This window comes from Sorex fumeus, unplaced genomic scaffold (assembly GCF_029834395.1).
Source record: "Sorex fumeus unplaced genomic scaffold, SorFum_2.1 ptg000128l, whole genome shotgun sequence".
Lineage (NCBI taxonomy): Eukaryota > Metazoa > Chordata > Mammalia > Eulipotyphla > Soricidae > Sorex > Sorex fumeus.
Genome location: NW_026606185.1, coordinates 58,340,431 through 58,354,387, shown reverse-complemented (window position 1 = coordinate 58,354,387; position 13,957 = coordinate 58,340,431). Strand labels below are relative to the sequence as shown.

The following is a 13,957-nucleotide window of genomic DNA, read 5'->3' as shown; positions in this document are numbered from 1 at the left end:
CTTTATTTCTCTTATTTACTACAAAAGGCCTTTTAAAATCTAGTGTCTAGGGGCCAGAGAGATTGTACAGTGGATAGGGAGCTTGTCTTGCATGTGGCTGACCCAAGAGTCTGATCCTCAGCATCCCACATGGTCCCCTGAGCACTGCCAGAAGGAAGTCCTGAGTGCAGAGCCAGGAGTAACCCTAAGCATCAATGGGTGTGGCCCCAAAACTAAAAACGATAATCAAAACTAGTTTCTAGCCTCAAACAGCCCTTCCAGGAAGGAGACCCACTGGGCCTGAGAGAACCCTGGTCATCACAGCAAGAGGGAAGAGAAGGAGAAAGACCGATGATATCAAAATCAAGAAAAGGCCGCTTTCAATTTGGTCAACAATGCTTCGGAGTGTTGCCACTTCCAAAGCTGCTTCTCACAGGAGGCAGGCAGTGTCACTTTGCCCTCCACTGTGAGACTCAGGGAGCAACTAGCAGAGACATACAATTATCAGTAGAGCTCGCCCTGTGACTGCCCCTGCCCCAGAGAGGCCATAAGTGCTCACAGTAAGCAGATTGCAGCCTGCCAGCCCAGAGAGACCTGGGAAGGAGACGCGTCCTCTCCACCGTCACCTGGAACTTCCAGCCACAGGAAGTCTCAGGGAATCAGTCACACTGAGACCCACCTACTGAGCATCCCCAGCAGAACTTCAAGTGTTCTTCAAGTTCCGCAGCAGCAACTAATACAACTTTTCCATGAGATAGGAACATCTGATTTCAGCATCTGGTGAGAAGCACTGTAGTGTCCAGTGGAGCAAAGAATTTTTTTTCTTTCCACACTAAAAAAACACACGGGAGGGGGAGACCCCAGCGTCTGCCAGAAAACACCAGGAAAGGGGCTGGAGCGATAGCACAGCGGGTACGGCGTTTGCCTTGCACACAGCCAACCCGGGTTGGAATCCCAGCATACCATATGGTCCCCCGAGCACCGCCAGGAGTAATTCCTGAGTGCAGGGCCAGGAGTAACCCCTGAGCATCGCTGGGTGTGACCCCCCCCAAAAAAAAAAGAAAGAAAAAAAGAAAACACCAAGAAAGCCAAAAAGACACCTTGTACAATCCGCCCCATGGGTTAAACAATGCACTGCTCCACGGTGTAGCTGAAACTGCTCCATGAGCTCCAAATGCATTGCCAAGGCCATTCCAGCCCTGGACAAGGAAGAGCCCTGAAGTGAGGACGTGAGGGGATCCTTCATAGGTTATTTCAGTTGTATTTACAAATGGAAATGACATGAAACACACTTGTATTAAAGATTACCCTCCGTCTGGAGAGAAGGTTCAAGCCAGGAGGGCATTTGCCTTGCACGCAGCCAACCTGGGCCCAATCCCCACCACTCCAATACAGTCCCTAGAGACCCATCAGGAATGATGCCTGAGCACAGAGCCCAGAGTAAGCCGTGAGCACTGCTGCGTGACCCCAAAACCCAAAAATAATGATAATAATAGTTATTCTGGCTCTCCCCCCCAAAAAAAATTACTTTTTCAAACAAAACTCTCCATGGAGAGTGACAAGGAAGTCCCACTAACCCCCTCTTGCACTCCCATGCCATCCCAAAGAGCTAGAAAACAGTCAAGCGCATAAGTGGGGAAATCAGGTCTCCGGGAGGCTAGAGAGATAGCACAGCGGGTAGGGCGTTTGCCTTGCACGCGGCCGACCCGGGTTCGATTCCCAGCATCCCATATGGTTCCCTGAGCACCGCCAGGAGTAACTCCTGAGTGCAGAGCCAGGAGTAACCCCTGTGCATCGCCAGGTGTGACCCAAAAAGAAAAAAAAAAAAAAAGAAGAGATCTGGTCTCCGATCAAGGTTATCTTCTCCTCGCTGCTTTTCTAAGGCCCAAATGCAGGAATGTATTTCTATCCCAGGAACACAGGACTCCCAACAGTCAACAGCGTCTCCATCCGTGTACTTCCGACTCCCCGGGCACTGCCCACCCCTCCCCCCCCAGCCCCCGAACTGAGACAAAAACAAACTCATATTCTCTCCCATGGGGATGGACGCCTACCTGCCAACAGGAGGATGGGAAGCTGAGGCTACGCACCCCGTAGTTCATCATCCTTGCCACAGTTGCAATTTTTTTCAATTATTCTTTTTTTTTAAGACTTTCATGTTTATTCAAAGTCTCAAAGAGCATTTCTACAGCATCCGTTTGTCCAAAGAATGTTTTTGAATGTACAGTGTGATGTGATGAAGGAAATGGCCAAGATCATGGATCTGTGTATGTGCTTTTGCCTCCAACACACTTAAGACTTAGGAGAAAACCAAGTCAGATAGGACTGTGTTTATCCCAATGCTCATAGCCGGCGGGCTGGAGGAAGTGAGCTAAAACTGCCTGGAAGAAACCACTGCTTCTTCCCAACCAGACATTTCTGGAATTAAAAGGGTATGAGAGTGGGGCTGCAGCGATAGTCCAGTGGGGAGGGCACTTGCCTTGCACATGGCCTACCCAGATTAGATGCCCAGCATTTGCTATGGTTCCCTGAGCCCACTAGGAGCAATTCCTCAGTGCAGAGCCAGGAGTAACCTTTGGGCACCGCCAAGTGTGGCCCAAAAATAAATAAATAAAAGGGTGTGAGGGAGACAAGCTTATTGTCTTTGTCATTCTCCTAAGTCTTCAAGTAGACTTAGACCAATACTGAGTTCATCAAAATCTACTCCCGGTGAAACTGACATTTATTTATTTATTTGGTTTGGTTTCATCTGGAGGCCGCATGCAGCAATGCTCAGGGCTTATTCCTGACACCGTGCTCAGGGTCTCTCCTGGAGGTGCTGGAGGACCAAGTGGGGTACCAGCGATAGAACCTGGTTGACCACATGAAAGGCCAGCACCCGACTCCCCCCTGCACTATGACTCTGGCCCTGAACTTGACACTACAAGATGTGCTTGGTAAGAGGAAGTTCCTGTGCTTCTAAAGGACATGTGGAATGCGCAGATGGCAACAGGAGACCCATTAACTTCTTGTGAGTGCAGCCCAGAGCACAGGAATCTTGTGTTTTGAAGAACGGGCGAGTTATCTGGTCAAAAATAAATCAGTTTCTTTAATGATTCATAGATGTTTAAGGCATATGACTCATCCTTTCAATTTGTGCAGCTGCCATGAAGCTATCTGACTCTCCTACTTATGCCCTGTTCCATGGACAAGCAGCCTTCATTTCAACGGTTAAGGGGTGAGCTGAAAAATAAACTATGCCCACCTAACAATTTTTCAGGAAAACAGATGCTATTTGGGAAAACCAATTTCATCTTTCTCCCCCGCCCACCTCTAACCTCAAGGCATCTCCAATCATGCCTCCTTCTTGCCTCAGCTGCCATAAAAACTCAAAAATGAATTCTGAGATTTCTTATTGTCACGAATCAAACTCCCCAGAAGCCGCAGCAAGCTTCTGCCTTCCCAGACTGGAAGCAGAATGTGGAGAGATTCCAGTGCACAATGGGGGACGTAGAAAGTAGGCAGATTTGAGAGTCACACTGATTCGGGAAGATTCCAGCTGCCCCATTTGCCAGTTGGAGACCTGGAGGAACTCTGTGATCTCTGCTCAGTCACCACACTGTTACGTATACTTCCCACGCGCACACTGTCCTGGCACCACACCCATCAGCAGGGTGCCCGCTTCCCTCCACCAGGGCCCCTCCCACCTCAGTTCTATAGATAAAATATATTCCAAATCTCTAGTTCCAATGCCTTTGGCCATTCGTTGTTCCCTTATTATTCTTATTTACATTCCACATGAGAGAGATCTTCTGTGCATGTGTGTGTGTGTGTGTGTGTGTGTGTGTGTAGATGGTGACATTGACACGTTTACAAATGAATGAAACTAAACTCCTGAAATCACACAAGATTGAAAAATAGTAAACTGATAGAACATTTTTCTAAAATTGTATATCACTCTTTTCCTACAAGTTTATAAATTTATAAAATAGTTATGAGTAACTCTATGCTAATACGTTTTAAATTTTACATGAAATAGATAAAGTTACAAGTTTACAATTTGCTAAGAATGAGGGTTTTAGTTTGAGGATTTGGATTTTTTTTTCTTTATGGTTTTTTGGGCCATACCTGTTAATGCTCAGGGCTCAGTCCTAGCTCTGTGCTCCTGGATCACTACTGGCCTGGGTAATTATACCTCATTCCAGTTTTAAAAACAATCTCTCGGGGCTGGAGCAATAGCACAGCGGGTAGGGCGTTTGCCTTGCACGCAGCCAACATGGCCAACACAGGTTCGATTCCCAGCACCCCATATGGTCCCCTGAGCACCGCCAGGAGCAATTCCTGAGTGCATGAGCCAGGAATAACCCCTGAGCATCGCTGGGTGTGACCCGAAAAGCAAAATAATAATAATAATAATAAAGTTTAAAAAAAAAAAAACATCTCTCAGCTCGACAATCCCCCGACTTTAGCTCAATGCTCTCTTCCACCTCCAAACTCACTTCTGGCATCATCAGGACAGCTAAGAACCTCCTAAAGCTTGACATGTAGCCATGTGTGTCCTGGTCTTACCCACGAGCTGCACCAATGGTCATTCCAATCTCAGTAAGTGGCAACTCCATCTTCACAATCCACAAGGCCAAAGATCCTTGACTCATCCTGGACTCTCCCTCACACAAGTTCCACATCCCAGATCACTTGACTGATGACATCCTCCAAATTCATCTAGAACTCAACAACTCCCAGCCCTTCCCTACAAGCAACCCTGCACCCAAACACTAGCATGGCCCACCGGGGCTCACACAGGAACTTCCTGTCCCCATCACTGGCCCCTCAGTCTCAGCAGAGTGTGAAGAGAGAAGCTCTTACACACTGTCACACGCTGTCACGCATCCACCCAGCAGCTTCCTGTGGCTTCCTGTCCCAGTCTGGTAAAAGTCACCTTGCAGCTGTGAGTCCCGCACCAATATAGTGGTTCTCCAGACGACTGGTTAAAAAAACTTTGGTACATCAACACAATGGAATACTACGCAGCTGTCAGGAGAGATGAAGTCATGAAATCTGCTTATAAGTGGATAGACCTGGGAGAGTGTCATGCTAAGTGAAATGAGTCTGAAAGAGAGGGACAGATATAGAAGGACTGCACTCATTTGTGGAGTATAAAATAACAAAACATGAGACTGACACCCAAGGACAGTACCAGGAAGACTGCTCCATAGTTTGAAGCCTGCCTCATGAGCAGGCAGGGAGAGGACAGCTGGGATAGAGAAGGGATCACTAAGAAAATGATGGCTGGAGGAATCGGTCGGGATGGGAGATGTGTGCTGAAAGCGGATAAAGGACCAAACGTGATAACCTCTCAGTTATCTGTATTGCAAGCCATAATGCCCAAAAGTAGAGAGAGCATTTGGAATATTGTCTGCCAAGGAGGCAGTGGGAGGGTGGGGAAGGGGGGGTATACCAGGGATATTTGTGGTGGGGAATGTGTACTGGTAGAGTGATGGGTGTTTGATCACTGTGTGATTGTGACTCAAACATGAACACTTGTAACTATATTTCATGGTGACTCAATAAAATTAAAAAATTTAAATAAAGAAAAACTAAATAAAATTTTAAAAAAGACAGTGGTTCTCAGCGTTACTGATTCTCCCCTCCTCTCTGATTGCTCCAAAGATGCTAAAAGTGCCCTCAGCCTCACTCCACTTCTCAAATTCCTTAAGTGACAATCGCCCACCTCCCTTGGGCCTGTTCCCAGTGAGGCCTTTCCTGGTTGTCATAAGTAGCTGAATCTATCACACAAGCAGGACTTGATCACACCCCACCATCAGAGCTCTCACTCATTTAGCAGCAGCAACATGGCACTTATTTATTTCTTGTCCATCTCTCCCATTTGACAGGTCCATGAAGGTGACGTTTTATGTTTCTTTTGATACAGACTGGACTCCTAGGGCCTGGATTTCCTGCCACATACGAAGTACTCAAATATTTGTTGAATCAATAAACAAAGCAATGAGCAACCAAGTATGTCTGCCTTTCCAGTACCACTAATGGTGGTTTGTATTGTTTGTCTGTATTTGAAATGTTTAAGAAAAAAAGAAGACAGCCTAGTAGATGAACTGAATGTGAGAACGGCAGGTAACTGGCCGCTCTATCAACCTGTTATCATTGGCATACATTGATTACCAAATTTCTGAGAGAAACACTTATGTGCAGAACACTAGTGCAAAATCTCCAGTGAGTTTGAAGGGTCATAAATTTCAACTGCTAAGCTGAACAGGAGACAGTAGTGCTGAAAGTCAAGCATTTCCGACTACCACCTACAGAACAGCCCTGAGCACTTCTGAAGTTCTCTTGACTCTGAACTGACCCGAACCCTAACATTTATTGTTCCATTGTGACTCCAACTTACCCAGCAAATATTACCCTCCCACACCAAAACCAAAAAGCCCTTAATTTTCATTAGGCATCACCACAATTTGAAAAATATTCTTGTTTATTTAAAGTCCTCAGGGTCGTGGCAAGAGCTCAAAGGGGTGGCAACAGAGGCTGCAGGTGTGGCTCCCTCAAGAGAAGCAAATTAAATTAAACATGTAATATATTATGAATACATGTTGCATGAAATAAAAGTTCCACTTGCACAGGGGCTTTCTGCATGCAGTCATGATGCAAGGCTTCTCCTTTCCATAAATTTGTTTGTGTTCTCTTAACACTGGAGCTTCAAGTCTCAGATACAGATCATCACAAATGTACCACAAGCACTGAGCTCAAATCCTATAGTGACATTTGGATCACAGTGTCTACACATAGGAGTACGTAATGATCTGTGCTTTATTCGTTATAACAAATAAAACAATAAAACATTCATTTTAAAAAATAAAATAAATGGGATGGAGTGATAGCACAGCGGGTAGGGTGTTTGCCTTGCACGCAGCCGACCCTGGTTCAATCCCCAGCGTCCTATATGGTCCCCTGACCACGGCCAGGAGTAGATCCTGAGTGCATGAACCAGGAGTAAGCCCTGAGCATTGCTGGGTGTGACCCAAAAAGCAAAAAAAATAATTCGTCGATTCGATTGCCTCGAGCAGGCCCCAGTAACGTCTCTTTCATCCTAGCCCTGAGATTATATTCAAGGCTATTTAGGAGAATGAGACCCATCATTGTTACTGGTATCTGGCATATTTGGTACGCCACGGGGAGTTTGCCAGACTCTGCCCTGTGGGCAGGCTACATTCGATAGCCTGCAAGTTTGTCCAAAGTAGTAATGAGACAATAAGATGTCATAAAAAAATATATCAAATAAAATAATATCAATAATAATAATAATAATAAATAATAAATAAATAGGGTACTTGCTTTGCACTTGCCCGGCACCACTTATGGTTCCCTGAGCACTGCCAGGAGTAAGCCCTGAGCATCACTCGGTGTCCACCCCCCCCAAACACACACAAAGTGTACAGAGAAAGGTAACAACCCCAAGACTAAAGACTAAAGACATACCTCCTTCTGGGATTAACTCTACCAGCACTAAGACTTATGCTATGGATGTTGATCTCTGCCTTGTAGAACATGAAGGAAAAAAAAAGGAGAAACAATCCCATTCCCAGGTATCTATCCAAAGATCCAAAAGCACTAACTCAAAGAGCCACTAGTGCTCACTGCCACCATATTTATTACCACTTCTCTACAATAGCCAAGATAGGGAAAGAACCGAAGTGCCAAAAGACAGATGAGTACATGAGATGTGGCCTCTACACACTATGGCCAGACTCGGCCACTGAGGAAATCCTGCCTTCTGCTACACCCAAGACCCAACTTAAGAGAGGTCAGGCTATTCCAGGGCTTCTTTCTTGTGACCTCCTTTTGCCCCTGAAAAGTTTTACAAAATCCCAGGTGTATAAAACAGGCGTATAAACAAAATATTCACTAAAACTAAATCATACATTCATGTTTAAACAAATTCTTCACCACCCCCTCACTGAGCTACGCGGAGTGAGGCCCACAGTTCAGGAGGCCTAAGAGCTATCCAGAATAAGTCCACGGGAGAAAGACCTCTGCCAGATGAGCTCTCTAAGGAGCCATGCGAAGAAGACACGAGGGAACAAATAATGCCCGGTGTGATCCAGAGCTTCCACTCTGACAACAGAAATGAGGGTACCAGGCAGAGGAGAGCTGGGAAAGGGCTGCAAGGGTCCAGGGGACTGTGAGGGAGGCACAGCAGCACTTCAATACTGGGTACCTTGAGGGAACCCCTAGAACAACTCTGATGAACCAAAATTACCTCAATTTTAAAAGCAATTAAAACATACACTATGAGGGGCCAGAGAGAGTACAATGGGTAAGTTGCTAGCCTTGCACATGGTCAACCCAGGTCCAGTACCTGGCACCTCGTATAGTCCCCCAAGTCGTGCCAGGAGTGATTCCTGGGTGCAGTCAGGAGTAGACCCTGAGCACCACGGGGTATGACCCAAAAACAAAGCAAACAAACAAAACACATATACTATAAACCCATGGAAATCAGTAGCATTTTCTTCTTTTCAGCAGTAATCAAAAATAGTACCTATTCACATGGTTATTTCTTTTTCTTTTTCGTGTTCTTGGTTTTTCTTTTGGGGTCATTCCCAGCTGTGCTTTGGGCTAATTTTAGTCCCATGCTTGGTAACAGGGATAAAGGTGGTCACCCCTGGTAGTTCTCAAGGGGACCCTGTGGTACCAGGGATCAAACCCAGGCCTCCCACATTCAAAGCATGAGCTCTGCCATTTGAGCTTTCTCTTTCTATGACACTCTTCAAAAAAAAGTTATTTTTGCAGTTGAAAATGGAAGACCAAGCTCTTTGGTAAGATGATCGAAATAATAGAAAGCTGCCGATTCTTCTAAAAATAAATCAATAAACTCAGTGATATCTCTGTCAAAGTTCTAGTAGTACTACTTTTAGAAATTCCAGCTTCAAAATATATAGAAAGAACACAATCCACAAAGAGCTAAACCAAATTTGAAAACGAGCAAAGGAAGGAGAATTGACCTTGCCAGACATATAATATCATGAGACATCTGGAAAAAGCAAATTAGGACCACAATGTGGTATTACCACACATCTATCAGAACAGCTAAAATGGAAAAAAATATAATGCTGGGGCCTGAGAGATAGTGCAGGTGGGGTCAAGGTACTTGCCCTGTGTGACACTGGTTTAATCCCCAGCACCACATATGGTTAATAAGGTGTTTGCCCTTGAACACCACCAGATCTGGTTCAAAAAACACACTCAAAAAAAAATTTTAAGTGATAATATTAAATGCCAGCAAGAACACTGAGACAATCTCTCTTACATGTTGCCAGAGAGAAAATAAAATGGTACTGCCACACCAAAACAAATTTTGCCACTTTTGGGATCTGAGCAAAAGTACAGCACGCAGGACACTTGCCTTGGACACGGCCAACCTGAGTTGTTTCACCGAGCACCAAGTATGAGCACTGCCAGGTGTGAACCCTGAGTGCAGAGCCCAGGAGCAACACCAAGGCACTGGTGGTGTTGGTCCCAAAACAAAAACAAAGTCTTGTCACACTCTTCAATAATATACCATTACCCAACAGTCACATTCTTAGTCCTCTATACCAGAAAAGATGAAAATGAATAGCCATCAAAAAAAAATTTCACAAAAAGGGTAGCTTTTTCTGGCAACATCCAAAAGTGGATATGGACTCCACAGTTCCAGTGAATGGTTCAAGAGTGATAATACATAGATAACCAAAGACCAGATCTCAAATGATGCAACAATTTGGAGGAATCTCAATCCTTAGAAGTCACATGCTGGGGCTGGACAGATAGCACAGAGAGTAAGGCAGACATTACAGTGGCTAAATCCCTTGCCTAACATGCAGCTAACTCAGGTTCAATTCCTGGTACCATCAATGGGCCCACAGTCCAAGCTAGGAGTAATTCCTGAGCTCAGAGTCAGGGATAAGCTTTGAACAGGGCCAGGTGTGGCCCCAAACAAACAAACAATAAATAAATAAAAGTCACAAGCTGTATAATTCCACCTAGATAGCATCTTACATGCCACACCCAGACATGCTTAGGGCTAAGGCCTGGCTCTGTGCTCAGGGATCACTCCTGGTAGTGCACAGGGGATGATGTGGGGTCCTGGGAATGGAACCAGGGTCACCAAGTGCCTTAACTCCTTAACTAGAGCCCTAACTCCAGCAATCTTGTCATGATAAAATTATAAAGAATGAATATTGCTTTACAGTTAGCAGAGAGCAGAGTAAGTAGGGGAAGAGAGATGGATGAGCCTAGAAGACCTCTGTGAGCATGGAACTTGCCAGATTTGATTGCACTGATGATTAAAGGCATCCACATAGCTCTCACATGGCTGAGAATTCTAGCTGTATAAGATAGAACTATTGAGGATAAATGGGTAAAGTCATGTAAAACAGAACCGGGCTGGAGAAACCAGATCTTTTTTTCTGCTCTGCTTATGACTTCCTATAAATGTATGTAAGCTAAAACAAAACAAATACTGCTAGGATTATTAATGTAAGGAAAGTACTACCAAAGTATGGTACTAAAATGCCAAGAGGGTATAACAAGAGCAAACACATAAACCAAAGGAACAAGACATAGTGTTCAGAACGCCTACGAGAACTGAGTGGGCAGGAAGCATTTCACCTCCATGTGAGGGGCAAGGAGAGACTGGCAGTAGGAAAGCCGGCAGGCTCTGTGGAAGATACACCCAAACTCTACCTTGTGGGATATAAAAAACAGATTCTGAATGCTCAAAGGCATACAAGCGTAGAGGACAACGATGAATCAAGCAGTAAATAAAATAAGGGAATAACTTTGTGGCACAGAAGTGGAGAAATGACTTTTTAAACTAAACCTCAGGAGTACAAACCCTAAAAGGGAGCTCAGATAGAGAAGAGAGCACCAAATAAAGGGTGCTCCCAGGATGGGAGATGCATGTTGAAAGTAGACTATAGACCGAACATGATTGCCACTCAATGCCTCTTTTGCAAACCACAGCACCCAAAAGGAGAGAGAGAACAAAAGGGAATGCCCTGCCACAGAGGCAGGGTAGGCTGAGAGGGATGGGGGGTGGGAGGGATAGTGGGATCAGTGGTGGTGGAGAATGGGCACTGGTGGAGGGATGGGCACTGGATCATTGTATAACTGAAACCCAAGCACAAAAATTTCTAAGTCTACAACTGTACCTCATGGTGTTTCAGTAATAAAAATTTTTTAAAAAAGTACAAGCCCTAAGGATAAAGAAAACCTATTTAATCTGACCACAATTAAAGATTTCTGTTTCTAAAGGGTCTCCATGAAAATAAGGCTACAGGCCAGGGCTAATGGAGAGTACAGAAGGTAGGCTGCTTGCCCTGCATACAGCCAACCCCATTTTAGTCCTAGCACTGCACATGGTCCTCCAAGCATCACCAGCAGTGACCACTAAGCACAGAGTCAGGAGTATGTCCTCAGTGCCACTGGATGTGACCCAAAATGAAAAAAAAAAGTGGGCATGTGTCTATGCCTTAGAGGTACAGTGCCATCATACCAAGTCACCTCCACAATGCCACTCACCAACCGCCAATGTCTAGAGCCCAGCTTCTGAAACTATGGGATGTGGGGGGGAGGGTCTCAAAAGATTTACAAATTCATTTCAAGATAAATTTCTCTATGATTTATTATTGGGAACTGTTTGATTTTTTAATCTATTTTCTATATTCAGATCCCTGAGTTTCCATAAAAATTTCTCCAAGGAAAAACAAATGGCAGAAGTTTAAGAAGGTCAGACTTAAAGGATGATAGGACCCTTCCTTTCCCTCTCTCTACCCTTATTGACCTCTGTTCTGTTGTCAGTGTCTAAAGATTTTGTTTTGGTTTCAGGGGAGGGGTGTCTCCCCCTCCTCCCAGTCTTTGTTTTGGATTCTTAACCAACTGTTCTCAGGTCTGACTCCTGGCTCTGTGCTCAGAGATCACTCCTGGCAGGCTCTGGGAAATCAAACACAGTGCCAGGGATACAAGGCAGGTCAGGGTGGTCATGAGCAAGGAGGGCACCTCGCCCACTGTCCTGGCTCTCCAGCCCCCTGGGATCTGGTTGTGTTGTGTGTGGTGCTGAGGATGGAACGAGTCTCCCACAGGGAGGCCTGGGCGCTGCCGAGCTCATCCGCCCAGCAGGTTTTGCAAGCAGGGGGCCAGGTTTGATCTCCAGCGCCAGACACAGGGAGAGACCCCTAGCAGGGAGCCTGAGCACCCCTGGGTGTGACCCCCCCAAGTCAAAATAAACAAAAAGCCCCCCCCCCGTGTTGATAAAGCAAGAAAAGACTTCTAACAAAAATTTCAAAACCTCAACCCATTTCTCTACACAACAGGCCATTATTCCCCCTCTTGTCCATACAGTCCTGGGCAACAAACATGTGGCAAAGTCCCCTAGCGCAGGCTCCAATGAGAGGAAGCTGCCCCCTCGCTGACTGTAAACCCTGCACGGCCCTGAGCAGCCTGCCACAATTGCCAAGGAACTGCAAGAACCATCCGGTGCTGCCCGGCGCCTTGGGAAGCTGACACCGCGCGTCGCTGGAAACGCGCGAGGCCAGTTTCCGAATCCGAATCCGCCGCGGGGACCCCTGAGTCGGTGAGCAGGAGTCGGGCCAAGGGGTGCAAAAGGGCCCCGTGACGTCGCCGCGGGGAAACTGGCGCCTGGAGCACCTTCGGCAAGGGCAAATAAAAGAGGAGTGCCACCGGAAAGGGGGAGCCCATGTGCAACCCCCAAAATAAAAAAAAAAAAACACGCCCAGGACACTTAGAGCGATGCCAATCGCCACCCACACCCCACACCCCCATCGCCCTGTTTAGGGTATCACGGAGGGCAAGGCGGGTCCGTGTCAGGACCAAAGTCAGCGTCACCAGAAGCAGATGCCGCCCACCCGATGAGGGAGCCCCCCTCCTCCCCCAGACATCCCCCCTGCAGGCCCCGAGCTCCTGCTGCAGGCCCTGAGCTCGCAGGTGCCGCCGCACAGAACCGAGCATCCAGCCCCGGCGCCCTGACATCCGCTGCCGCCCGCGGCAGGAGCGTGCTGCGACCTTTGACCTCCCGCCCCTGACCCCGGCGGGCCGGGTACGGCCCTCGCTGAGTTCCCCCCCCACACCCAGGGAGCGGGGAGGTGGACAGTGACCAAGTCCCCTTACCTGTCACAGCTTCATCTCCTGCGGCGATCCAGTGTGTCAGCACAGCCCGCCGGCGCCCGGGCGAAGGAGGACCAGGTGAAGTCAGAAGTCAGGGGGCTGCGGGGGGGTGGGCGATCCCAGATCGGGGACCCTGCGGGACAGTCAGCCTAGCCCAGCCTCCGGCTGCCCACCCAGGCTGCCAGGTGCCGCCGCCGCCGCCGCCGCCGCCGCCGCCGCTGCAGTAAATCAGCTGACACCAGCCTCAACTGCCGTGACTTTCGCTGCAACTGTCGCAAAATGAAGGGGGAGGAGGGGAAAGCTAGAGGCCCGGCCTAGGCGGGCCGTGTCGCTATGGAGACCGAGAGGCGGCGCCGCGCGACTGTGGGCAAAGACGCGTGCGGCGCCACCTTGGTTGTGGGCAGCGGTGCCTCGGTTCCTAGTCTCGCCGGGAATCCCATTGCCCGGAGGAAGCCGACCGAGGGAAAGATGATGAAACTGGCCAGCCTGGGTGTGCCCTAGGATCAGAGAGGCTGCAAGCTGGCTTCTCTCCCTCCACGGCTGGGTCCAGTTGTCTGGAAAACGTTCGCTCTGGGTTCTGGGGTTGCCTTCTGACCCCTGAATCCAGAGGGCCAGACCGGAGGAACTCTGTCGCTGGGTTCTGGGAAGTCTGAGCTGGTGACTGACACTTTGCTGCAGGAAAGCAAGAATGACAGCCACAGCGGCGGGTGGGGGGCAGGGCAGCGGAGCGTGGTCTGCAATCTGGTCCCAGGATCTCCTCTTGCCCGGAGCCACCTGGACTATCTCCTCCTCGGCTTAACAAACTAGACCTCTTGGATGTTTA

At 47.6% G+C, this 13,957-nt stretch overlaps 1 protein-coding gene across 1 annotated transcript in view; it reads right to left on the bottom strand.

The window, feature by feature from the left end:
- The window catches only part of WDR7 (WD repeat domain 7), a 352,939-nt gene extending 339,604 nt beyond the window's left edge, over window positions 1-13,335 (bottom strand). Inside the window, exon 1 of the mRNA XM_056137959.1 lies at window positions 13,138-13,335. The gene's annotated coding sequence lies outside the window, so the exon portion shown is untranslated. The remainder of the gene's footprint in view (window positions 1-13,137) is intronic.
- Between the last annotated feature and the right edge of the window lie 622 nt (window positions 13,336-13,957).